The 26,364-nt window shown below is 42.5% G+C and overlaps 1 long non-coding RNA gene across 1 annotated transcript; it reads left to right on the forward strand.

Annotated features, from left to right (window-relative positions):
- Positions 1-7,767: 7,767 nt before the first annotated feature.
- Positions 7,768-9,502, forward strand: LOC123330577. Its single transcript, XR_006546595.1, has 2 exons — positions 7,768-7,814; positions 8,612-9,502. It is a non-coding gene; the product is annotated as an uncharacterized LOC123330577 (long non-coding RNA).
- The last annotated feature ends 16,862 nt before the right edge of the window (positions 9,503-26,364 follow it).

Here is a 26,364-nt window from a genome sequence, read left to right on the forward strand (position 1 = left end):
GAGATGACCTGATGCTTCTGTCTCGCACATTACTCAGGGCTTTTTTCACTGAATGTTAAATTACTGAAATTAATTTCAGTTCCCCAAGCTGAAAAGTCCCAGAGTCAAAATGGCTGCACCAACACGATCTCATCAGAATGTCATGTGTCCAGTTCTTCAACAGGGGAGGCATGGTTCTGTTGTGAAAGTGTAAAGTTGAAATGGGTAGACTTAGAAACACACATCCTAGCGCAGGCCCGTGTGTGAGTGTGCCTGCTGGTAAGAAAGGCTGGGGAGAAGAGCATGCCCCAGACTGAGCTGTGATCAAAAGCTAGAAGACCTAGAAAGCCTAAAACCAGGCTTCCCTTGGACCAGAGAAGAGAAATAAGTGAGTGGTCAGAGAGGACTGAAACGCTCAGCTAAGTCCCTCGCTTGGCTAGGATTTGCTCAGTAAATCAGGGGCAGAAAGCAGTTAGTGCCGACACAGCTCCTTCCTCTCCCGAGACCCACGGTGACACAGCCCATCCATCATAGAGTTCACTCCCACGGAGCCCAGGGACACTGCAGATTCCCTCTCAACATAACTGCTCCAGGTAGACTTTCCCTTGAACACTGTCACTGGGACAGGATACATAATTTGCAGGGCCCAGTGCATGAAAATGTAGGGGCCAATATTCAAAAATTGCTGAGTTTCAAGATGACTGGAGGAGAGTATTAAGCTAGTGTGAGGCCCTTCTGAGCATGGGGCTGTGATCTTAAACCCACAAAGTCAGCCTTGTCTGCCACAGGTCAGATGGTCTGCATGCAGGCAGCTTACTGTGGAGAACTACTGGAAACCCCTCTATAAGGGATGAGGAAGCAGGACAGGGCAAGGGGAGAAGCAGCAGGTTTTTCTCATCAGGTGGCCAAAGTATTGGAGCTTCAGCTTCAGCATCAGTCCTTTCAATGAAAATTCAGGGTTTATTTTCTTTAGGATTGACTGGTTTGATCTCCTTGCTGTCCAAGGGACTCTCAAGAATCTTCTCCAACACCACAGTTCAAAAGCATCAATTCTCAGCGCCCAGCCTTCTTTATGGTTCAACTCTCACATCCATACATGACTACTGGAAAAACCATAGCTTTGACAATTTGGACTTTTGTTGGAAAAGTAATGTTTCTGCTTTTTAATACGCCGTCTAGGTTTGTCATAACTTTTCTTCCAAGGAGCAAGCAACGTTGCAGTCGCCATCTGCAGTGATTTTGGAGCCTAAGAAAACAAAGTCTTTCACTGTTTCCACTGTTTCCTCATCTGTTTGCCATGAAGTGGTGGGACCAGATGCCATGATCTTAGTTTTCTGAATGTTGAGTTTTAAGCCAGCTTTTCCACTCTCCTCTTTCACCTTCATCAAGAGGCTCTTTAGTTCCTTTTCACTTTCTGCCATAAGGGTGGTGTCATCTGCATATCTGAAGTTATTGGTTTTTCTCCCAGCAATCTTGATTCTGGCTTGTGCTTCATCCAGCCTGGCATTTCACACGATGTACTCTGTGTATAAGTTAAATAAGCAGGGTGACAACACACAGCCTTGACGTACTCCTTTTCCAATTTTGAATCAGTCTGTTGTTCCATGCCCAGTTCTCACTGTTGCTTCTTGGTCTGCATAAAGGCTTCTTGGGAAGCAGGTAAGGTGGTCTGGTATTACCATCTCTTTGAGAATTTTCCACAGTTTGTTGTGATCCACACAGTCAAAGGTTTTAGAGTAGTCAGTGAAGGAGACATAGATGTTTTTCTGGAATTCTTTGCTTTTGCTGTGATCCAACAGATGTTGGCAATTTGATTTCTAGTTTTCGGCCTTTTCTAAATCCAGCTTGTACATCTGGGAGTTCCCGGTTCATGTACTGTTGAAGCCTAGCTTGGGGAATTTTGAGCATTACTTTGCTAGCATGTGAAATGAAAGCAATTGTGTGGTAGTTTGAACATTTTTTGGCATTGCCCTTTTCTGGGATTGGAATGAAAACCAACCTTTTCCAGTCCTTTGGCCACTGCTGAGTTTTCCAAATTTCTGGCATATTGAGTGCAGCACTTTCACAGCATCATCTTTTAGGATTTATAACAGTTCAGCTGGAATTCCTTCACCTCCACTAGCTTTGTTCATAGTGATGCTTCCTAAGGCCCACTTGACTTCACATTCCAGGATGTCTGGCTCTAGGTGAGTGATTACACCTTCATGGTTATCTGGGTCATGAACATCTTTTTTGTATAGTTCTTCTGTGTATTCTTGCCACCTCTTAATATCTTCTGCTTCTGTTAGGTCCATACCATTTCTGTCCTTTATTGAGCCCCTTTGCATGCAATGTTCCCTTGGTATCTCTAATTTTCTTGAAGAGATCTCTAGTCTTTCCCATTCTATTGTTTTCCTCTATTTCTTTGCATTGCTCACTTTGGAAGGCTTTCTTATGTCTCCTTGCTATTCTTTGGAACTCTGCATTCAAATGGATATATCTTTCCTTTTCTCCTTTGCCTTTCACTTCTCTTCTTTTCTCAGCTATTTGTAAGACCTCCTCAGACAACCATTTTGCCTTTTTGCATTTCTTTTTCTTGGGGAAGGTTTTGATCACTGCCTCCTGTACAATGTTACAAACCTCTGTCCATAGTTCTTTAGACACTCTGCCTAGCATATCTAATCCCTTGAATCTATTTGTCACTTCCACTGTATAATCAAGGGATTTGATTTAGGTCATATCTGAATGGTTTAGTGCTTTTCCCTACTTTCTTCAATTTAAGTCTGACTTTTGCAATAAGGAGTTCATGATCTGAGCCACAGTCAGCTCCTGGTCTTGTTTTTGTGGCTCTCATTGGTAGAGAGTAATTCCCATAAGGACTCACTTGCCCAGTGCTTCAGCATCTAACGGTCCCAGTAGCGCCTCTTCCTGAAAGGAGATCCAGGCTGAGCACACAACATCCACTGCATATGCCACCCTCATCAATCAATGGCCAATATTTTCCATTCCTGAAATAGATGTTGCAGTTGATGACCTTCTGAGCCCAGTGTGATGAGGTCATTTCAGTAACATAAAACAAGGCAACCACAAGAAAAGAGAATACCAGGAAAAGGGCTGGGAATGTGGTGCCACTCCTCCACGTCGGGGGCAGAAGACCATAGCACTGATTTTACCGGGAGACTTGGGAACCGAAGCAGGTGCTTTAAAGACTTAGTAGCTTTTGTGTTGTTTTATCATCTGTATTTATTTTCTGAAATTTTCCCTTTTCACATTGAACAGATGCCAGTATTTTCAAAATGAAGTCTATTAAAAACAAGAGGGAAAACAAAAGGCTGGGTTTTGTCTTTGCTGGGCTGGATGGATGGGGGACAGCATGTCTTCCAGGCCTACGGGGAAGTGACAGATAGACTGGAAATGTTAGAATCTCTCAGGCCAGGTGGACATTCAGAAAGGAGCAGGGACCTATGTGCCCATGCCTGGAGATCTCATCTACTCATACCACGAAGGCTTCTGTGTCTTGTTTAAATTAAGGAGCCTCTGCAGGGCTAAATTGTCAATTTTAGATTCTAGTGCCAAGACTTCTGAGATGATGGATGTAAAAGTCTTATCCATTATTATGCTAATGATAATAATTAAGCCTTCTGATTATGATAAGCCCTACTTCCCACTTGGAGAATACTCTCCACCAAAAACAAAAAAAAAAAAAACAAATGGCCCAAATCAACCCAAATGTTTTCTGAGATTCTCAATAACACTATGACTATCAATAAGGAAGAAAATGATAATCTGGACACAAAAATTCAGAAATTCATCACTATGAAATTATTTCTGGCTGCTCTAAAACTGAAAAATTTAAAGTTGAATAGCTTGTGATGCTATTTGTAGCAAATTTCTAAACTAAATGTAATTAGTAAATTGCCAGTGCACTGAAATGAATACACTGATAAGCAATAATTATTCTAAAAATGCTTCTTTTATGAATCAGGTCAATAATTTATTTTTTCACCAACTCAGTGGACATGGGTTTGGGTGGACTCCAGGAGTTGGTGATGGACAGGGAAGCCTGGCGTGCTGCGGTTCATGGGATTGCAAAGAGTTGGACACAACTGAGTGACTGAACTGAACTGAACTGAAACAAAGTGTCTTTGTAAAATGGGTTAAAATATATTATCTATCTTTCAGAATTGCAGTGCATTTTATTCCAGTCTGGAGTTGGATTCCCAATTCTCATCCCAGCGTTAGAAGGTTTTTACGTGTGTAATTCTGAGTGAAGTAGCTGCTCAGAAATGGCTTTATCCTCTGGAACTGTGAACTAAATTGTTTACAGGCTTAAATCTTAAAAAAAAAAATAAGTAAATAAAACCCAAAGGGAAGCAAATACCTTCATGAAAAAGAGCCCCAAGGCTCTGCCTCCCCTTCCTGAGTCCCAGTTCTATGCCAAGACCATCCTCAGAAGTCCTAATTTGCAGAAAGGAGACAGATCCTGGATTTCTTCCTCCATTGCTGTTGCTGTGCTCAGTCATGTCCAACTCTTTGTGGCTCCATGGACTATAGCCCACCAGGTTCTTCTGTCCTTGGAATTTTCCAGGCAAGAATACAGGAGTGGGTTGCCATTTCCTACCCCAAGGGAGTTTCCCAACCCAGGGATCAAAGCTGTATCTCTTGTGTCTGCTGCATTGGCAGGCGGATTCTTTACCACTGTGCCACTTGAGAATACCACCCTCTCTACCCAGAAGAACTTTGATTTAATGACAACCTCCTGAGGAAGTTCAAATAGTTAGAATAGACATATACTGATTGGAAGAAGTGTGTACATGTGTACTTGGAGGAAGGGCGAGGAGACCCTTACTTTCATTTCACCTCCCTTGGCTTCTAAGGGCCTGCAAAGATTGCCTCAAGCCACTGAGTATTGAAAAGCACTCTCCTAAACATTGCCTGCTTTGCACAGTACTGTTGTCAGGATCAAAATGAGATTCTGCCATGAAAGCAAAGTGAAAAGGATTCCAAAGACTAACAACTTCCTTTGTTCATAGTACTTTGTACGATTACTGACAAGTAAACCAACGATAAAATGCCTATCTCCCATTAATGGCTGCATGAAGGCAAAGTATTTACCTTTTCTCTGCACCTTTGTACCAAGTAAAGACTTGGTAAATATTTTTTTACTCTAAAAGAATGTAGTTTACTATCCCAAGACATGTAGAAAATTTATGTTCAAGCCCCAGGGAAGCTGTCAGCTATTAAGCTGGCAGGTCTTCCAAAGGATCACTTTTAAAATGTAAAATGCATACTATGCCAACATTTGTTGAATCTTTCTACCATGCAGGTGAGATTCTAAGTGCTTAATGTGATTATAATAACTGTGAGGAATATCTTATTATTATATTTATTTTTATATGGGAAAATTGAGGCATAAAGATATGAAGTAACTTGCCAAGTCAGACAGCAAATGAGTGTCAGAGTTTGGGTTCAAACAGGAAGGTCTTGCATCAGAGCCTAGGTTCTCAACCACTAAACCTCAGTAGAATAAAAGCAGATGCTGTCACTTGTTCCTGGAGCTCTCGTGGGGGTCCTGTGTTCAACCCAGACAAAACCGGATGAACTCTCAGTTCCAACTACATTCAGTCAGTCCATTTTACCCTTTAGAAAATGCAGAAACGGAAGCTCAGAGATATAAAGGGTCTTGCAACAATTTATCACGCAACTAGCTGAGGTAGGCGTTCAGTGACCACTGAAGTCACTGAACTATTTAGTATCTGAAGTATCACAGGGCCTCAGCTTCAGGATCTAAATATGTTTGGGGAAGTGAGTGAATGTCTTGAATTTCATTTACGTCTTCTGAAAGCCACCACCCCTGCTTGGTATACAAAATGCAAGCTTCCCAGTCCTTCAGTTTGCAACTAGAGGCAGGATTTTACTTATCTAGGGCAAAGGACACACATGGGGCATGCATTAAACTTTGCAAACTTCCAAAATTTCCTCAGATTCAAGTTCACCAGGCCTGAAGTTTATAGCTTCTTTAGCTAGGAAACCAGGTGATTCTTCAGTCAGAAAGACACCGCCCTGAATTTGGAAGGGATACTTCTTATCTGCCTGAGGCTTGGCTAAATAGAAAGAACTTGTGTATTTTCTTTTTAAAGAAACCAGGACAAATCTCCTTATCCCTCCTTTGCCTGAAGCAGCCCCTCTGGTGGTCAGAGCACACAGCTCAACTCCCTGTGTGACTCAGCCCCCTTCTCTGTGGTTTGGCTGGGCTCCTGGGAAAGGCCACACCACCGAAAGGGAACGCCCTTGGCATCCTGCACCCAGCTCTTGTTCACCCTCTACAGGTGCCAGGTTTGACTGCCTCCAGGCCACCAAGATACACAGACAAGCTGGGATTCAGTTTGCAAGACCCAGATTCCATCCCCCACTGGTGCCAACAGCTTGCTGTATTCATAACCCTCTGGATTCCTTCAGAGGAAGCCAGTTATCTGCTAGACTTCCTTTGCTCTTCAAGACTCTATCTTGGCATCTCTGCCAAGGACATGTTTTGGCTGGATCCACTACTCTGGCCTCTGAACATCTCTGGAAAGCTGAGCTACAAGAAACATAGCCCAGGAGGTAGAAAGAGAAAGGAGGGTTTTGCCTGTTTAAATGCAGGACCCTACAAGAGGAATGTGCTCCAGGGACCAGGTGCCTGTTGGACCAGTGACCAGCATCTTCCCAAGATTATTCTGCTGCTGCTAAGTTGCTTCAGTCGTGTCCGACCCTGTGCGACCCCATAGATGGCACCCCACTAGGCTCCTCTGTCCCTGGGATTCTCCAGGCAAGAATACTGGAGTGGGTTGCCATTTCCTTCTCCAATGCATTAATGCACACTAAGTTGCTTCAGTCGTGTCTGACTCTGTACGACCCCATGGACAGCAGCCCACCAGGCTCCTTTGTCCATGGGATTCTCTAGGCAAGAATACTGGAGTGGGTTGCCATTTCCTTCTCCACTCTGAGCTGCACTCAACCTTTGTAGAGACTAGAGCAAGAACCAGAGAAGGCAATGGCACCCCACTCCAGTACTTTTGCCTGGAAAATCCCATGGACAGAAGAGCCTGGTAGGCTGCAGTCCATGAGGTCGATAGAGTTGGACACGACTGAGTGACTTCACTTTCACTTTTCACTTTCATGCATTGGAGAAGGACATGGCAACCCACTCCAGTGTTCTTGCCTGGAGAATCCCAGGGATGGGGAAGCCTGGTGGGCTGCCGTCTCTGCGGTCGCACAGAGTTGGACATGACTGAAGTGACTTAGCAGCAGCAGCAGAGCAAGAACATGTGAGCCCTCTTGGGATCCCTGGTTAGCTTCACTCTGTGCAATAGGAGAGCTGGTAGAGGTGAGAAGTTTTCTGGTCTCTGTTAATATGTTCAGTGTATCTGCACTGGCCCTGTTCAGTGGCAGCTAAAACTTAGAGGCCACAGCATTTGAAGAGCTACGGTGAATGTGGCTGTTTCCCCAAGTGTTGTACAGTGTAATCAATCATGTACGACTCTGCTGAAGCTACTCAGGAAGGTCCTGCACATTAAAAAAAATTTCAAAAATTGGAGTATAATTGCTTTACAATGTTGTGTTAGTTTCTGCTATGGGACAATGTGAATCAGCTATTGTTGTTGTTGCTTAATTGCTAAATCAGGTCCAATTCTTTTGCAGCCCCATGGACTGTAGCCCACCAATCTCCTCTGTCCATGGGATTTCCCAGGCAAGAATACTGGAGTGAGTTCCCATGTCCTTCTCCAGGGCATCTTCCCATGGATGATGGAACCCACGTCTCCAAAATGGCAGGCAGATGCTTTTACCACTGAGCCGCCAGGAAACCTGGATCAGCAGTAAGTATACATATATCCTATCCCTCTTAAGTCCTATACATTTTTAAGTCCAGTTCAAATCTCTTCTCTCAGATTGTTTCTCTGACTCCTAGAGGTTTCTTCAACTAGTGATGATTATCACAAGGTTTGTTCAGATATTTTATATGTGGTGATATCTTCCCAATATCTTCTAGAGAGGAGAAAGATTGTCTTTCTCACCTTTCCATTTAGCATGACATCCAAAATTGAGCCTTAAATACAGTAGGGGCTCAATAAAAGTTACATTAATAATAGCCTTGTGTAGAAGAGAACAGACTCAAGCATGTGGATTATAATATTTAGCTTTTGTTTTTTTGCAGAGAGAGAAGTGAAAGAGGAATTGGTCATGATGCTTTATCTGGAGTCCTTTAAGCACATACTAAGCGAAATATCCACGGAAACAATAACTTGATTTAATGATATGAACTTTGACTCTGTGATAACTGATTACCCTTAACACCATCCTGGACTTGTTTCCCTAGAGAAGAGGAGGACACTGAGCACAGTTCTGTGAAACATTCCTTAGAGAGATTTCTCAGCACTAAATAAAAGCGTGGCTTCTCAATGCTGCAAAAGACGCCCAGCTGTTAGTTTTGGCCAGGGCCAAGCACTGAGCTGGCTCCAGACAGAGATGGTAGGAAAAGATAAACATGGCTGTATGATGTCACTGAAATGGCCTTATTTTCATCAGAAGCTAAATTCAAATACCCTCAGGGAGATGGGTTGTTTTGTTTTGCTTTGAATTACTAGTTTTCTAGAATTCATTTTTGCCTCTGTAGGTGGTGGAATTTTCCAGTGGATTCCAAGTCCCATGAAGAGAGGCTTGGGAACCTGTACTCTTCTGGGTGCCTGGAAAAAGTGCTCACCAGTGACTATGAAGCAATAGATTTGCAGTCTGAGCCCTGCTTCCTTCACCAGATCTTGATTGGTATGTCTTTCAAAAGGCCATGAGGTTCTGCTTTCAAGGATGGTCAGTCAGAGGTGGCACTTTGCTTCCAACAGAGTCCATGGATCCTTAGAGAACTGTTTTTTACTGACTAAAGAAATGGTAGGATTCCTTGGTGGCTCAGAGAGTAAAGAATCTGCCTGCAATGCAGAAGACATGGGAGACTTAGGGTTGATCCCTAGGTTGGGAAGATCCCCTAGAGAATGAAATGGTAACCCATTCCAGCATTCTTGCCTGGAGAACCCCACGCACAAAGGAGCCTGTCGGTCTACAGTCCATGAGGTCACAAAGAGTCGGACAAGACTGAGTGACTAAGGACACAAAGAAATGGCAAGTCAGCTTTCAAAATGAGAAGAAACTCTAAGAAGAACAGTGAGGATGCAAGGTTTCCCAAACTGTCTCCCTTCCCACCCGCTACCCGCCTCCTCCCCAAACACATACTACACCTTTCTCCAAAACTCAAATCCATCTTGTGTAAGCAGACTGGGAATGTCTAACTTCAGAGGGAGAGCTAATCCAGACTATCGCATCAATTCTCCCAGCCATGTTCATAGAACAGGGATTAGGGGTCTTAAAGCACAGCAGAACTGGAGCAGATTTGGCAAATCATTCATCTGTCCAGGTAAGACCTGATAATGCTATCATCAGACACTGCCTAATTTACAGAGTGGGTTGACTGAGTGGAATCAGAAATCAGTTCTCTGAATTAAATTTTTTTTGCTGCCACTCCTTTGACTCTGCTCTGTGTGTGTGTGTGCTTAAGTTTCTTCCTTTATAAAATATGATTATAAATCCTAACCTCATGGGGCTTTCTAAAGGATCAAATGAAGTATTTTAAGGTGTTTAACTGGGAAAGTTGACTGGTGTTATTTATTACTCGGTCTTAAAGGAAAGTCTACTTTTCCTCCATAGTACAAGGATGGATTGATCTCGCAACTGAGAGTGATCTTGCCTTTCTATCCTCCTGGTTTCTAGTCTTATCTTTCAGTAATTTGGACTAGTATTTTAGTCCTAATATATTACAAGGGTTAGATATTCACAAACTCTCTCAGAGAGAATCAAACCTTAAATAACTTGGATAACACAAATCACTATAGTTGCTGTGGGAAACACACAATAAGCATTTTATCAATGTTCTTCGTTTGTTTGTTTGTTTTATCAATGTTCTAATCAAAGTATCTCCTGGCTTCAGCAAGAAGGAGACTCACTAAAGATAAATGCAGCACCGTGGGGACAGTGGTTATAATAATCACATTATAGATGGCTTTATCTGTGTGAAAGACTAATACAGCGACAAAAAATTCATTGGTCCTTTGGCTTTATTAAACTGTATAATTTAGTACACAAATTCATTCAAAAAAGTACAATGATATATATTCTACACAGACAACACCTGAATCTGAGTGACTGGAAAAGTGGAAACTGAAATTTGAATTTGGTTAGTGCAAGGAGATCCAACCAGTCCATTCTAAAGGAGATCAGTCCTGGGTGTTCTTTGGAAGGAATGAGGCTAAAGCTGAAACTCCAGTACTTTGGCCACCTCATGCTAAGAGTTGACTCATTGGAAAAGACTCTGATGCTGGGAGGGATTGGGGGCAGGAGGAGAAGGGGATGACAGAGGATGAGATGGCTGGATGGCATCACCAACTCGATGGACGTGAGTCTGAGTGAACTCCGGGAGTTGGTGATAGACAGGGAGGCCTGGCGTGCTGCAGTTCATGGGGTCACAAAGAGTCGGACACGACTGAGCGACTGAACTGAACTGAACTGAACGGTGATATAAAGTTTTCAGTTTTGTCACAAGCACTTGCACTTGTAATTGTGCAGTTACCCACAACACAATGTAAAGGGTCATTTTCCTCTCACTTTTTTAGAGGTAGCTTCAAGACAGGAAGTAGAACATGAATTTTAATTCACAAGTAAGTATGACTATATCCTGATACATAAGGGCATTAGGTTCAAAGATATTGAGGGACTTTCTCAAAAGCCAGGATGCAAGACTCAGGAAAAAAAAAAAAGTGTTTTAGGTGAGGCAATGTTTTCAAAGTGCTTTGGGAACAGCAAAGTACAAAACAGCATTCTTGTAACCCACAGGCATTTAATAAGCAACTGCTCTGCCCAGTGGCCATTAGGACACTATAGGCTGAAGGTATCCTGGCCTTGAAAAAGTTTCCAGTGTGGAGGACACAGGTGGGCTGAAGAAGTGTATTCAGGATACAGCATGGGGCAAAGGTAAGAGTGGCCACTCCTAGAAAAGTGAGAGCAGAAGATGTTCTCAAGAAAAACCCTCACATGAAATGATTCATAAAGCTGAAGAGCTAGATGTTCATCAGAAGCACAAGTGTGAAGAAAAGGACATCAGAGGAAAGGAACAGCATGGGCTGGGGAACAGCATGATCAGATTTATAGTTTCACAGTCTTTGGGGCAGCTGCCTGGAGAAGGGATTGGAAGCAGGGCTACACTTCACTGTAAAAGACCAGCCAGCAGATGGTGACCACTAGACTAAGGCAGTGAGGTCTTGAGGTGAAGAGGCAAAGTTGGTAAAAGAGTTGTTAAAGAGGTGGAGTTGACAGAATTTGGTTACTCTTCAAGTCTGCAGGGGAGAGAGAAATGAGGAGCAAGGATGACATCCAGGTTTCCAGCTTGAGGACTGGGGTGGTTGGTGGTATCATTCACTAAGAAGGAAAACCCTTCTTAGTTTTCCTAAGGAGTCAAATATAATAAATAGTTGGCTCAATAATGTCCTCAAGTGCCTTTCTTAGATCTGAGTCAATACGGATGACATCACTTTTTTTTTTTTAAGCTGCTCAGCCTGGCATGTGGGATCTTAGTTCCCCTAACCAGGGATCGAACTTGTACCCCCTTGTGATGGAAGCACAGAGTCTTAACCACTAGACAACCAGGGAATTCCCAGACCTCACCTTTTGATTCAGGGTAGTTTCTTCTCACTCACCTTCTTGGGATCTTAGGTAGCAATTAACTGCAGGAGGGGAATCACAACGTGTCAACTCTATTTTCCAAATGATTAACCTGCAATAAAACCAAAGGCAACATGGGATTCCAGCCAAAAATACAGGTGCATGCTCTTAGCAAAGTGTCCATGTAATTTGTATTTCAGTATCTGTCAGGGCCTAAGAAGCACCTGCTATATTTTTATGGTCAGGTAGTAGGATTTAATAAGACCCTGCTGAGTTGAAAATTACACTGCCTGTGAATCCAGACTGTAGGTGTAGATAATGGAAACCTGCAATAAGGCTCGAACTCAAGGGGCTCATGGACATCTGCATGCAGGTGGAAAAGTCTCTGTCAGACATCCTGAGGGCAACTTAGGTAGGAGTCCTCATGATGGCTACTCAATTCTGTTGAAGTCAAGGGCGTTCCTCTTGGAGGAATGTAGCTCCATGGAGAGCATGGCTTGGCTAAATGGGCAGTGTCTTTGGTGAACACAGCTCTGGGTCAAGCACACAGTTTGGGGAGGAGGGCTTTAGCTGGATTCTAGACCCATTGGTTCACTCATGTGCACTCTGATGCTTGATACAACTAACCACCACTGCACAAGGAAGCCCTGGGACCTTGGAAACCAGCTGTTAACCCTCCAGCCTGCAAGAGGGAGCAGGAGAACATGTTATTAGCAATTGAAGAATCCCTTATCACAAAGCACGATGTAAAGGGTATTGAATACTCACTGCATGCTAGGCACTATGGGAAATAGGCAAACATTTATTGAATCAGTGAGTAAGCAAATAAAAGAGCATGTCTCTATTCATGGCCATCCTACATCGGGCTTAAAACACATCCCTGGGAAGGGAAGGAAGCAGAGAACCTAAACATCATCTGATCATACAAAAACTAAATTTTTTACTAGTACAAAGAATAGGATTATGTTTTTAGTCCTGGTTTTTCCATTCAAATTCTAGTGTCATAGATTAAAATACTAATTGCCCCATATTCCAGCTAGGGGAAAAGGCCCTTAGTCTTTAAAATCAGGATCTTGGTATCGATTTGAATCTGTAAGCAGGATGCGGCACCAGATCCCATCAGCGATCAAAAGTCATTTTCTTTCCTTACTCAGCATTTCAGATCACCCTGGAATGGAAATCTTTCTATTAGGAAAGAACAGAGGATGTAAATACATGCCTAAGGAATCCTTTGGAGAAGGCAATGGCACCCCACTCCAGTACTTTTGCCTGGAAAATCCCATGGATGGAGGAGCCTGGTAGGCTGCAGTCCATGGGGTCGCTGAGGGTTGGACACGACTGAGCGACTTCACTTTCACTTTTCACTTTCGTGCATAGGAGAAGGAAATGGCAACCCACTCCAGTGTTCTTGCTTGGAGAATCCCAGAGAAGGGGAAGCCTGGTGGGCTTCCGTCTATGGGGTCACACAGAGTCGGACACGACTGACACGACTTAGAAGCAGCAGCCGCAAGGAATCTTTTTAAACAGTTTTAAAAGAAACATTAAGAATCCACTCTCTGCTGTATTACTTTTCAAGCTTTAGGGTCCACCATGGGAGGCAGGACAAAGACAGACTCTCTTCCGAGTGAGCACATTTTGACATCTTCACGCTTAAACTTTCTTGTAGTAGTATTTAACCAGGAACAAGCTAATGCAGTCTTTCAGTGTAATTTGCTAAGTTACCCATAGATGGTTTAGAGAAGGATTTCTCAACCTCAGCACCACAGAGATTTTAGGTAAGATATTTCTTTGTTGGGGTTGTTGGGAGGTGGTCGTCCTGCACATTGTAAAAAGCTTAGCAGCATGCCTGACCCCTCCCCTTTAGATGACAGTAGCAATCTGCCGCTTCAGTTGTGACAACCAAAAACGTCTCCAGCCTTGTTAAATCACCCTGGTTGAGAAAAACTGACTTGGAGTAGCGCTATCTCTCAAACCCAAGTTCAATCAGACACAAGGAGCCAACTGAGCATCTGAAGGGCAACAGGGAACTACTCAATCTGCTATTGTGCCAACAAGGACTTAGGACAAATGAGTTAAAATTCTCTCATTGGTCGAGGCCCGATAAATTTAAGGTACTGAGCAAATAGTTTACTACAAATATAAAAAGTGACTTGGTCTGTCATCCCTACCCAACTCTAAGATCTTCCTGATTCTTTTTTACCAGGCAAAAAATTTTCAAAACAATTAGAGTATCTTTTCGTACAGTATGGAGCAAGTGACAGAAACTCAATTCAAAGTGGCTTAAGCAAAAAGAGAAGATTTTCGGGACTTCCCTAGTGGTCCAGCAGCTAAGATTCTGCATTCCCAATGCAGGGGGTCCAGTTTCCATTCCTGGTCAGGGGACTACATCACACATGCCATGCTGCACCTAAAAGATTCCCCCTACCACCTGACCCCCGTGCTTCAATTAATAGATCCTGCTTGCCACAACTAAGATCCTGCCCAAACAAATAAATAAAAGGTTTTTATTGGGTCATATAATGGAAAATCTTGGGATAAAATTGTCTTTAAATGCATCTAGATCAAGGTATTCAAACAATGACACCAAGAATATCTCACTTTTGTCTTCTGGTTTTGTTTTTTTTTTTTCCTCTGTTTTGGCTTCATTTTCAAGATACTTTCCCAAGATGGTGACAGAGATAGCCATTGAAGGGCCAGGCTGATTTCTTGGAAACAACACCAGTGGAGAGAGAAGGTCTCTTTCCCAAAAGTTCTGGCCAGAATTCCGGGGCTAGTCTCACTGGCCTGACTTGGATCAAGTATCCATTGATGAACCAATCATTGCGGCCAGAGAAACAGAACATGTCACATGATTTCCCAGAATTGTCAGCCCAGCCCTGTGGTACACAGCCGCTAGGGTGGCCTCCACTGGTTCCTATCTCCTAGTTTTCCTGACTTCATGTATCCTCTCCTTCTTCAGCATATGCTGGACTCACTTTTTAAAAAAAAATATTTATTTATTTATTTGACTGCATAACGTCTTGGAGCATGCGGGACCTTTCAGTGTGGCAATCAGGCTCAGTAGTTGGGCCCCCATGCTTAGCTGCCCTGCCACTGCGTCCCTACATTTCAAGGTGGATTCTTACCCTCTGGACCACAAGGGGAAGTCCTTGGACTCACTTCTAATGGATAGAATTAAGTAAAAGTAATAGGATGTCACCTATGAGATTATGTTACTTCCATCTCGCTTACCCTGCCATATTGTGAACTGCCCTATGAAGAGGACTACTTGACAAGAAATTGATGGCTCTGTCAAGAGCAGCAAGGACTCAACCCCTGCCAACCACCTTGTGGGTGAGTTTAGAAGCAAATCTCCCGTTAATCGAGCCTTAGGATGATTTTAACAATGACTAACAAATTATCCCGGTCTTGTGAGAGATCTTGAGGCAAAGATAGGCTATGCTCAAATTCCTGATGCTTAGAAGCTATGAGATACTGTTTATTCTTTTAATCTATTGAGTTATTTGTTATACAGTGATAGATAATTAATACACACATACATACCCCTAGGATGGGGAACTTTTCAACAAATATCATGGCCTTAGACTGAATGAGACATAGCTCCAAAGGAAGTCAGGTGCTCAAAAATACATATTCATTATAACATCCAATTTGGGCTGTTTTAATTGAACATATAAGCTTCTGGCACCCTAGCCTCAGAGGGAAAACTGATAGGCTTTCACATGACTATCAGGAATCAATCTGTACTGACTTGGCTCACAAGAGACTTTGAAAAGCCACATGTCCTGGGGGCGGTGAGGGAGCTCAATGTTGACAGCTATTTTTTCCTCCATTCACCCTGGAGATGGAAACTGCTGGAGATCAAGTTTAAGTGGAATTTTTCTATTGCTTTAGACCTGTCTGCTCTGGATTTTTAGTTTCCATTATTACATAAGCCTTAAAGTTTCCTTGTTGACAAAGACAGTTTTTGTTGCCATTAAACAGGAAATTGAAAAACAGCCTAAGAAGCTGACATTTTGATGAATCTTTTGCCACACTATCATAAATTTATGGTTCGATTTTGAAATAGTGGCACTGAAGTCTTGGAAATTTTCTTCCAAAATACCCTGCATGTTTGTGCTCAGTTGCTCAGTTGTGTCTGACTCTTTGCGACCCCATGGACAATAGCCCACCAGACTCCTCTATCCAAGGGATTTCCCAGGCAAAAATACTGGAGTGGGTTGCCATTTTCTTCTCCAGGAGATCTTCCTGACCCAGGGATCCAATGGGCATCTTTGCCTCCTGCATTGGTAGACAGATTCTTTTATCACTGAGTCACCTGAGAAGCCCCCAAAATGTCCTGGAAGCTCTAAAATAAGGTACTTGTAAGCCTCTGGATTGCTTCAGGAGCTCCAGAACACATGATATGCAGGGTGGAATTCTTGTCTTCTCACTTCTGTATCCTAGCAGAAAATAAACCCCTGTCTAGCATTTGATCACAGTAAGAGTGAAACTTGAGTAAAGTCCTCAGGAGACAATGTCTTGCTAATGATAATCCACTGGAGCCCAAGTCTCTCTAAATCGCCCATCATGAAAAGTCACACAGTGGAGAGAATTTAGGAGATCACTTGAATACTGGGAGAACTCAACATCAAGTACTGTTAGGACCATTCAAAGTATATTATTTTATGTAGCTTCTGCAGAGTGTGGTATTTAATTGATGCTATGTAGCATGATTAATTTATTTTTAGATAGTTTGATCTAGTAAAAAGATGAGCATGACATTGATGGATTTAGTCAATGTGTGTTTTCAGATTAAAAGCTGCTCAATGGTCTACTAGATGGCTGTAATCCTTCCACTAACACTGAGATCTTTACTAACCATATTTCTTTATAATGAACTTTTAAAGATCTGCTTATTCATGGCTGAGGTTTAAAAAAATGTCTGTATGACCTAATTTCAGTCAAAGTTCCAGATGCTAAAATTGTGGAGAAGAATAGTGTATCAGATGAGATCTTTGAAGAGCCAAGGTTTCCCTCTGAGGCCCAGGTAACAGTGTTATTTGTCTTTCTTTGCATATTTTGCAACAACAATAACAAAAAGCTCAAAAACATTTTAAAGTTTATTTTCTTAATTTGCATTGATCTACATTTCCTAAGACCAACAGAATCTCATTAATGTCAACAGGACAGTATTTCTCTAGCTCTAAACCATTCACACATGTCTGGGGAGTCTAGTTGCCTCAATTCTCCCAAGTAGCTGAGGAAATTCCTAGGTACATGAAGTGAGTGTAGGTATGGAGATGATTGGGTTATGAATAGTACGCACCATCCTTCCTGCAAGTTCTTTTTAAAAATTCATTAATTTTATTGAAGTGTGTGTGGGGTTGGGGGAGGGTTGGGGTGGGTGGGTGGGTGGGTGGGAGATCAGTTGTGTACAACTCTTTTTTGACCCCATAAACTGTAGCCCGCCAGCCTCCTCTGTCTCATGGGAATCTCCAGGCAAGAATACTGGAATGGGTTGCCATTTCCTCCTCCAGGGCATCTTCCTGACCCAGGGATTGAATCCAAGTCTCCTGCACTGGCAGGCAGTTTTTTTACCACTGCACCATCAGAGAAGCCCTTATTGAAGTATAGTTGATTTAAAATAAGTTAGTTTTGGGTGGACAGCACAGTGATTCAGATAGATAGGTAGATAAAGAGAGATTCCTTTCCAGATTCTTTTCCCTTATAAGTTACTACAAAATGTTAAGTATAGTTCCCTGTGCTCTACAGTAGGGTCCTTGTTGGTTAATCCTGCAAGTTTTTGTAGCTGCAGTGTGTAACCTGCTGGTTCCTTCTCTTCTACTAGGGAGACTGCTCCCTCAGTGTCAGATCTAGAACAGATCCCACCTGCCCCATTCCAGAGACATGCCAGCCTCTGTGTCATAGGGCCCAACAGTCCCGTCACTGAAGTACAGCAGTGCCTTTTGCTTTCAAGCTCCTACAGAGATGAGTAAAAAGACCCCTGGTTCTTTGTGCTTTATTACTTCATCTCCTAAGGACTCTGGCACATATTCTGGGGGATCTGGAAAATGAGCAGATCTCAAAACTTGTAATTGAGCTTTCTCCTGATGTTGGTTTCTCATCCTTGAGCCAAGTTTGTGTACAGAACTCTCTCTGCCCTAAAGGATGAGTCTTGCCACCCCACTGACCATCTAGACTTATCTGCAAACCTGTGATACACAGTTGAGGCCCTCAAGTTTAGATATCTCAAGTTCTCACAACAGGAGGTGAGCACTGCAGATATGAATTAAGTAATACTGAGCCCATGTGTGAAATATAACACAATATGTTTGGGATGATCCAAAATCTTTTTTTTTTTTTTTTTTTGTATCTCTTGTATTGATCTTGATGAAAGAAAAGTCAAGGAACAATTACTATTGACTATGGCGAATTACTATCGACTATGATAATGCAGGAGAGGTAAGAGACACAGGTTCGATCCCCAGGTTGGGAAGATCCTCTGGAGGAGAGCATGGCAACATACTCCAGTATTCTTGCTTGGACATTCCCATGAACAGAGAAGCCTGGCAGTCTACAGTCCATGGGGTTGCAAAGAGTCAGACATGACTAAAGGGACTTACACACACACACACAAAGTAAAAAAGCAAATTAATTATAGAATTTAACACTTATTTTTGTCTGCTACAAACATGGCCTAACTGTAAAGTATTTCAGCTTATTATGAAGAACCAGGCTCTGAAATCAAACCACCACTTAGAAGCTATTAATATGTAAATTCACCTCATCACATAATCTCCTAGAGGCTCAGTTTTCTAAATTGCAAAATGGGGATAACACAGCCATTATCTCATGGTATTATTGTCAGGATTAAAAGAGCTGCTGAACTTAAACAGAGCACAGCATCTGGCACAGAATAAGCACCCAGCCAAGCTTTCAACCATTATGTATATGGCTTGTGTATGGACATCAAACTTTCTTTATATTATAATACAGATGTTCAAGAGCAGTTTCATAGTCCCACTAGACGATGGTGAAGCATTTATGAAAAGGCTTACTGCTAGTTTAGAAAACTGACCTCCAATCTTGATGAAGGCTGACACTTCTAATTTTTCCTATTACATGTAAATAGCACAAGATTCTCACCAATAAATATCCTCATTTGGTATAAACAGATTCCTAGCTTTCTCTGTAGTGGAGGGCAGATCTTCATAAATTCTTTTGAGAATGCTCTGGCTTGTCCCCAGATCAATCCATGCTGAGTTTACTATTCAGATCAGATTATTACCAGGCAGTTGGAGTGGTCAAATTCCCACAGCCAATTTTCTATTAAAAATCCCAAGTAATTGAAATGGGAGGAAGGTATCCAGTAAAAGTCAGTGTGAATAATTTAGCAGAGTAGCTGTCTGCAGCCTCCAAGGCAACAAATTCAAGGCATTTTATTAGAGGATTGACAAAGCCAGTTTTCTCCAGAGCCTCTGGCTGCAACCCACCCATCTCATCAAGAACAAGGAGAGTGGGGAAACAAGCCAGCCTGGGGGATCGAGGATTAATCCTTGCCTGATACCTAAGTGATCCTGTGAATGCCAAATGTGAACAGTGATGCTGTACTTGATATTTTTGTAAAGGTCTGTGTTGAGATACATCATGACTGACTGCAGTGGTCACTAAACAGGGGCCCTGTGTTCCTCCCTGGCTCTATCAGTCTCTTCAAGGGGTAGATCCATCTGCTAGTGATAGAGATAGGCTGGTTGCTGTTTTATTAAACTCACATCAAATCTCAATTGAGTGACATTTCTAATTTTTTTTTCCTGCTCCTAGTTAACTAGAACAAAATTCTCACAAATAAATGCCCTCTATCCCTAGTCATTCTCAAAAGAATTTATGAAGATCTGCCCTCCACTGCAGTCAGAAGTTGGGGACACAAATGACAGAAACCCAACTCAAATTAAATCCAGTAAAAGGAGAACTTGTTTATGCATGCTGCTGTTTAAGAATTGAAAACTATAGGGCTGAATGAGGCTGCAGATTAGATTGAAGTTCACTGGATAAGATATCTGGAAGTCAACAACCCAGGTCAGAATCTCCATGACTCAAGGGCCCTATTGTCAGAGGGGTAGAAATGGACATCCAATACCAGAAAAAGATGTCTGGAAGAATAATGTGATGCGTAATAAAATAAAAATGAGAGGTTCTGGATGTTCAGTGAGCTATTCCAATTACCTGTATGTTCATAGAAGTCATTTAAAGTTGCTATAAACACTATAGCCAACTGTTATGGATTGAATTATGCCCCCCAACCCACCACAAAGTTCATGTATCAAAGTTTTACCTTCTTCTATCCTTCTAAGTTCTTGTTCAGTTCAGTTCAGTTCAGTCGCTCAGTTGTGTTCGACTCTTTGCGACCCCATGGACTGCATGCAGCACACCAGGCCTCCCTGTCCATTACCAACTCCTGGAGTTTACTCAAACTCATGCCCATTGAGTTGGTGATGCCATCTAGCCATCTCATGCTCTGTCATCACCTTCTCTGCCTGCCTTGTAATAAAAGACAGATTAACAAATAAGAGAAGAAACAAACAGAAGTTTAATAACTTGTATACATCATGTTGGAAAAGGCAATGGCACCCCACTCTTATGGGAGTACCCAGTGAAAGAGGAATAACTCTCCAAGGTGGCTTAGAACTCCAGCTTAAATTGCATCTTCAGTTAAAGACAAAAGAAAGCAAGATGTGGGAGGAGGCCAGTCCTGGGAGGTTACCTAGAAAAATAAGGTCAGCAGAGTATAGTTTGTTATACAGATTTAAGCAGGTACTTTCTCCATTATGATTCAGAATCATCCATCTCTTCCTATTTCAGAGAGACAGGGAGACACCCTTACAATGGAGAGTTCCTTCATAAATTCAAATATTCCTTACAAAAGGATAACTCCTACTTCTGTGTCTGCTGTTTCTCAAGACAATCAGCTCAAAATAAGCCTTATGCCAAAGAGCCATACTCTGCTCCCCTTCAGTATTTATTCCCCTGGCTCTTCTCCTGCAAGGTCACCTCTGGCAGACAGTCCCTTAACTAAGATTACATCTTCTCTCAAGGCAGTTCACTACTCCCACGACTCTCTTCCTCCCCCAGAGTCACAGGCCTAGAGATGGAAAGAGAGCTGCTGGTGGCCACCATGGGCCACTGTACTATCTCTTCTGCTTCTTTATGACCACACTTCTGCAAATAAGCCCTTTCCAAATCATCCTAATTTGGGTGTGACATCTGCTTCTCAGACTGATAGAGCTCTCTATAAAACAGAGGTGGAAAAACTGAAAGACTAAACCTTCTTTTTTCCTCCACCTGGAAAAAGAGTCATAGATAGTGTTCATAGTACACTGGACCCTAACATGGAAAGCCTGTGTCAGATGATAGAGTTTTTTAAATGTGCCATTTGTCCTTAGAAATCACTCACTTAAATAATAATGTAGGCATTGCTATTGCTTTGGGGGGGTCTTTTTCATCTTTGCTTCCTAATTAAATCTTAGAATCTGCAGCCACAGAATAGAAGTCAGCTTATTAATTGAAACCTGTCTTTGTCCATAATTTTGACTGCTCTGTATTTCCACCTGTGCCATGGTCAGCAATGTGTCATGCTTTTGTTTTTGTTTTTTCAGAGTTTAATATCTGAAAAGTAAAAAAAGGCTACAGTGGTATGGATTTAATCCCCTGGGAAAACACCACAATGTTTAAACATTTGGGGTTCATGAGGTTCCCTTTCCTTTTGCCAGTGACCTCAGCTCCTTCTCTCATTTCACCAGTTCCACATTTAATCATTTTCTACTTCAAAGGCTAATTGCCTGTTTTTAAATGTCTATTAGCTACTGGGCATAGCATGTTATTTTCCTTCTCAAGGCAACTGACCCTATGAAGCAGATCTAGTCATCCCATTTTTAGAACCAAGGAGACAAGCTCAGGAAGGTCATCCCTTCAGTGTGACCCAGCTGGTGAGTGGCAAAGGATGGGAAGGCACCAGGTCAAGGTGATCCCCCAGAGCATAATCCATGCCACTGCTGCCTGCTGCCCTTTGACCTGCTCACTCCTCCCACCTTGTCAGTTCAGTTCAGTTCAGTTCACACCTTCACCTGAACCTGTAATGCTCCACCTGGAACGTGTTCCCACCATGATCCTTCTCTCTGCCTGATATAGACCTCATCTCGAGCATTTCCTCCATGGCTGACTTTACCTAGCTGTGCATGCGCAGTCGCTCAGTCATGTCCCACTCTTTGTGACCCCCACGGACTGTAGCGCACCAGGCCCCTTTGTCCATGGGATTTTCCAGGCAAGATTACTCCAGTGGGTTGCCATTTCCTATCCAATTGTGTGGCATAGTTATTAGCAGATTAATGCACAGCTGCTGCTGAGGCTAAGTCGCTTCAGTCATGTCCAACTCTGTGCAACTCCATAAATGGCAGACCACCAGGCTCCCCCAACCCTTAGATTCTCCAGGCAAGAACACTGGAGTGGGTTGCCATTTCCTTCTCCAATGCATGAAAATGAAAAGTGAAAGTGAAGTTGCTCAGTCATGTCCAACTTTTAGCAACTGCATGGACTGCAGCCTACCAGGCTCCTCCATCCATGGGATTTTCCAGGCAAGAGACTGGAGTGGGTTGCCATTGCCTTCTCTGAAATTAACACACAGAGATACGAACAAATGCTTTCCAGAATTCCACTCAGAAATAATCATCTTGCTTGTGGGATGTTTTTGTCTCCTAAGCTAGAACTTCTGTTTCTTAAGCCTGAGGCAATATTATCTATATATTTCTTTAGCACCCCCATCCCATCCACCCTCCCCACAGTCTATTTTGGTCTTTTGCACACAGGACATCCTCAACACATGCTACTGACTGGCTGGGAGAGTTAAAACACTGGAAATTTTGAAAAGTTTTGCTTGTGAAGGGGAAGTACACCATTCCTCCCGTCCATTTTTTTTTAATTTAGTTTTTTTATTGAAGAATAATTGCTTTACAGAATTTTGTTGTCTTCTGTCACACCTCAACATGAATCAGTCATAGGTATACATATATCCCCTCCCTTTTGAACCTCCCTCCCATCGCCCTCCCCATCCCACCCCTCTAGGTTGATACAGAGCCTCTGTTTGAGTTCCCTGAACCATACAGCAAATTCCCATTGGCTATCTATTTTACACATGGCCTCCCGGCCTTTTTAAAGAAATATTTTCTAAAGAATACTATATTTTCCCTTGTGATATTTTCCCTTGTGATTTCCCTGAGGAACTAAACAGGAGATGTCAGAATGACAGGTGGATAGATTCATCTGCACTCCATGCTCTGCTCTGTTCTGTCTGTCACGCCTTTATGAATTTTAAAGGAAAGGAAAGGGAATCTTTAGGTCAGGAACTCATCTGTTGAAAGGCTCTGTAGGACAGCCTACGGGAAAGAGAGGCCTTGCGGTTTCATCAAGAGTCGGAACACTGCTGGTATGTTTTGCCTGACCACTGACTTTCTTAGAAGAGGGCTTTGGTTGTTACTCACATTCTATGCCTCAATATTAAATCTCAAAATGAAGGAAACTCCTTCTTGTCTAAGGACATGGGGTGCAGGGTAAAGGGACACTGCAATTCAAAGATACAACTAGCTCAATGTGATGTGAGGGACCATGGAGAGACTCCTCACCCCTCAAATATCTCCTGTTGGCCTGCTCGAGGACAGAAAAAGAAGACTCATCTTCGTTAAGGCGGCAAGGGCCTGGTTAAAATACAAATGTATTATCTAGGAAGACATGATACTACTTTGCTTTTATTCCGAGATCACATTTCACCCACATTTTAATGTTTCTGAACCAAGCAAAATGCGTTTTTATAATCAATGTGACTCATCAATGTAGTAGTGCTTATTTCTCATGAACAGCTAAGTTCATTATTATTAAATAAATAAGAATCTCTGGAAAATTTGCTAAAACTTGAGACACCTGGGCCCAATAGGAACAGGTGCCTATTCAAGAGGCCTGGAAAGTGACGAGGAATTTGCATTTGCAACAAGGACCCCAGGAGATTCTGAGCTGGAAGCCCTGCTTCAAGAATCTCCCAGTCATTGTTTGGGTTCAGGGAATATGATCTTTATGGATCTTAATAGTCAGTTTGTAAGTTGTGTCCTATGGAAGCTGCTTGGGTCCTCAGTCACTGGGCGTGCAATTCAGAACCAGGCACTGGGGAGAGAGTTGCCCTTTAAGCATGGCAATCATGGGTCCTGTGTTTTCTCAGTTCAACTGTGCTCTGCCATTTTTCCCTGCTGCTGCTAAGTCACTTCAGTCATGTCTGACTCTGTGCGACCCCATAGAAGGCAGCCCACCAGGCTCCCCCGTCCCTGGGATTCTCCAGGCAAGAGCACTGGAGTGGGTTGCCATTTCCTTCTCCAATGCATGAAAGTGACAAGTGAAGTCGCTCAGTCATGTCTACTCCTAGAGACCCCATGGACTGCAGCCTACCAGGCTCCCCTGTCCATGGGATCTTCCAGGCAAGAGTACTGGAGTGGGTTGCCATTGCCTTCTCCGATTTTCCCCTGAAATGCTCTTAATTTGGCATCTAAACTCCATCTCTCAGATGCCTTTCATTTTCAAACATTTCACGGATACTTAAGTAAATTAGGTGAGTTTCTGTCCTTGAGAAACTTACTCTAGTGAGTAGGTCTTGCAAACTGACCTGAGCAGGATTACTGGTATTAAAATGTGAGCCACCTAGGAATTGTTAAACCAAGAATGTCAGCTACTCTCCTCTACAACTTTGTTACCTGGTTATGATCAAAGCAAGCCACCGGCAAAATTCTGCTGCTCTTATAGACACTTATTAATAAGAAGTTTCTATAACCTTGAATGCAAGATTCTCTCAAAACAATTGCCAGTATTCCAGAGGCAGAAATCTATCACCAGTATAGCCAGCATGGGGCAACCAGAATCCTCCAAAATTCATGACAGGACCCAAGACAAAGTAAAGGCTTTCCTGAGGATCATTCTAAGGGTGCAGATTGTAATTTTAGCTGAATATGTATGTCCTACTCAGGCAAGAGTGGAAGGTTTCTAAACTATTTGAACTTATGGGCTTATCTTGAATATCTTTTTATTTACCAAGGAGATCCCATTTCTAACTTTCATCATGTTAATCAAATGCCACCAATTTCACCAAAAAAAAAAAATTCTGACATGAACTATGCTAATTGGAAAAGTACCCATATTGATGCAGATGTGAATAACAGAAGCTATTTGCCTTTGGATTTTGCATTCTTGATTAAAGTCCAGAAATATTTGGTTAGAGCCTAAACTAGGTGGCACTGGCACAAGACAGCACTGTATATTCAGAAGAATTTAGTAACAACAGATCCCTTAGGACTAGTGGCTCTGGCAGAAGCATGCAACCAGGCTCTGAGGACACAGACAAGGGAGGGACTAATTCTGTCTGGCAGATGGGAAGTGACGGGGTAAGGACAGAATATCTTCATAGAAGAGATGGCCCAAGCTGTCTGTGTTTAAATGGGTAGAAATGTATCAATCAGGCAGATCCAGGGTATCATAGCTTTGACTAGGTCCATCTAGTCAAAGCTATGGTTTTTCCAGTAGTCATGTATGGATGTGAGAGTTGGACTATAAAGAAAGCTGAGCGCCAAAGAATTGATGGTTTTGAACTGTGGTGTTGGAGAAGACTTGAGAGTCCCTTGGACTGCAAGGAGATCCAATCAGTCAATCCTAAAGAAAATCAGTCCTGAATATTCATTGGAAAGACTGATGCTGAAGCTTGAAACTCCTGCACTTTGGCCACCTGATGCGAAGAACTGACTCCTTGGAAAAGACTGTGATGCTGGGAAAGATTAAAGGCAGGAGGAGAAGATGAGATGGTTGGATGGCATCGTCGACTCGATGGACATGAGTTGAGCAAGCTCCAGGAATTGGTGATGGACAGGGAAGCCTGGTGGGCTGCAGTCCATGGGGTCACAAAGAGTTGGAAACAACTGAGCAACTGAACTAAACCAAACTGAGCAAAGGGAAACAACGTAGGCCTAACACAAAGTCTTGAGAAACTACATACCTCACTAGGGGTGGGTAAACATGATGGGGAAGATGGGTTAGAACGATAACCAAGAACTAGACAACAAAGAACCATCTAGACTCTGCTCTAAGGTTTGTTCTTTATCTGGTGGGCATCCAGAAGTGAGACAACAATCTCTTACCTAGTTCAACTTTGGTTCAGAACATAGGTCATCAAACTGTGAGACCAACATAGATCTATACTAGGTCAGCCTTCTTCCCAAGCCTTTCTAACTGAAGTCCCCAGAGCCCTGAATATCCACTCCATCCATATTGTTTCTTTCCATAAAAAATCCAAGTAGTAAGACCAGGGTTCATAGAGTCATTTACTGGTTGGTTGAAAGGGTGATTTGGACAAGTTTCTTTCTCTCTGTGACCCTCAGTGTCCTCATCTGTAAAATAGAGACAATTATATCTTATTCTAAGGATTGTTATGAAGATCAACACTGTGCCTGGTACAGGGGAAATGGTCAGTTAATTTTATTTTTAGTGTCTATGTCTTTTAAACCTGTATCATTATTTTTCCTTATTTATGAATTCTTAGAATGAATGAGATCTATGTTATACAAGTGGTAACTTATCTCACTATAACTAGAGATTACCATTCATTGA

Source organism: Bubalus bubalis, chromosome 19 (genome assembly GCF_019923935.1).
Source record: "Bubalus bubalis isolate 160015118507 breed Murrah chromosome 19, NDDB_SH_1, whole genome shotgun sequence".
Taxonomy (NCBI): Eukaryota; Metazoa; Chordata; class Mammalia; order Artiodactyla; family Bovidae; genus Bubalus; species Bubalus bubalis.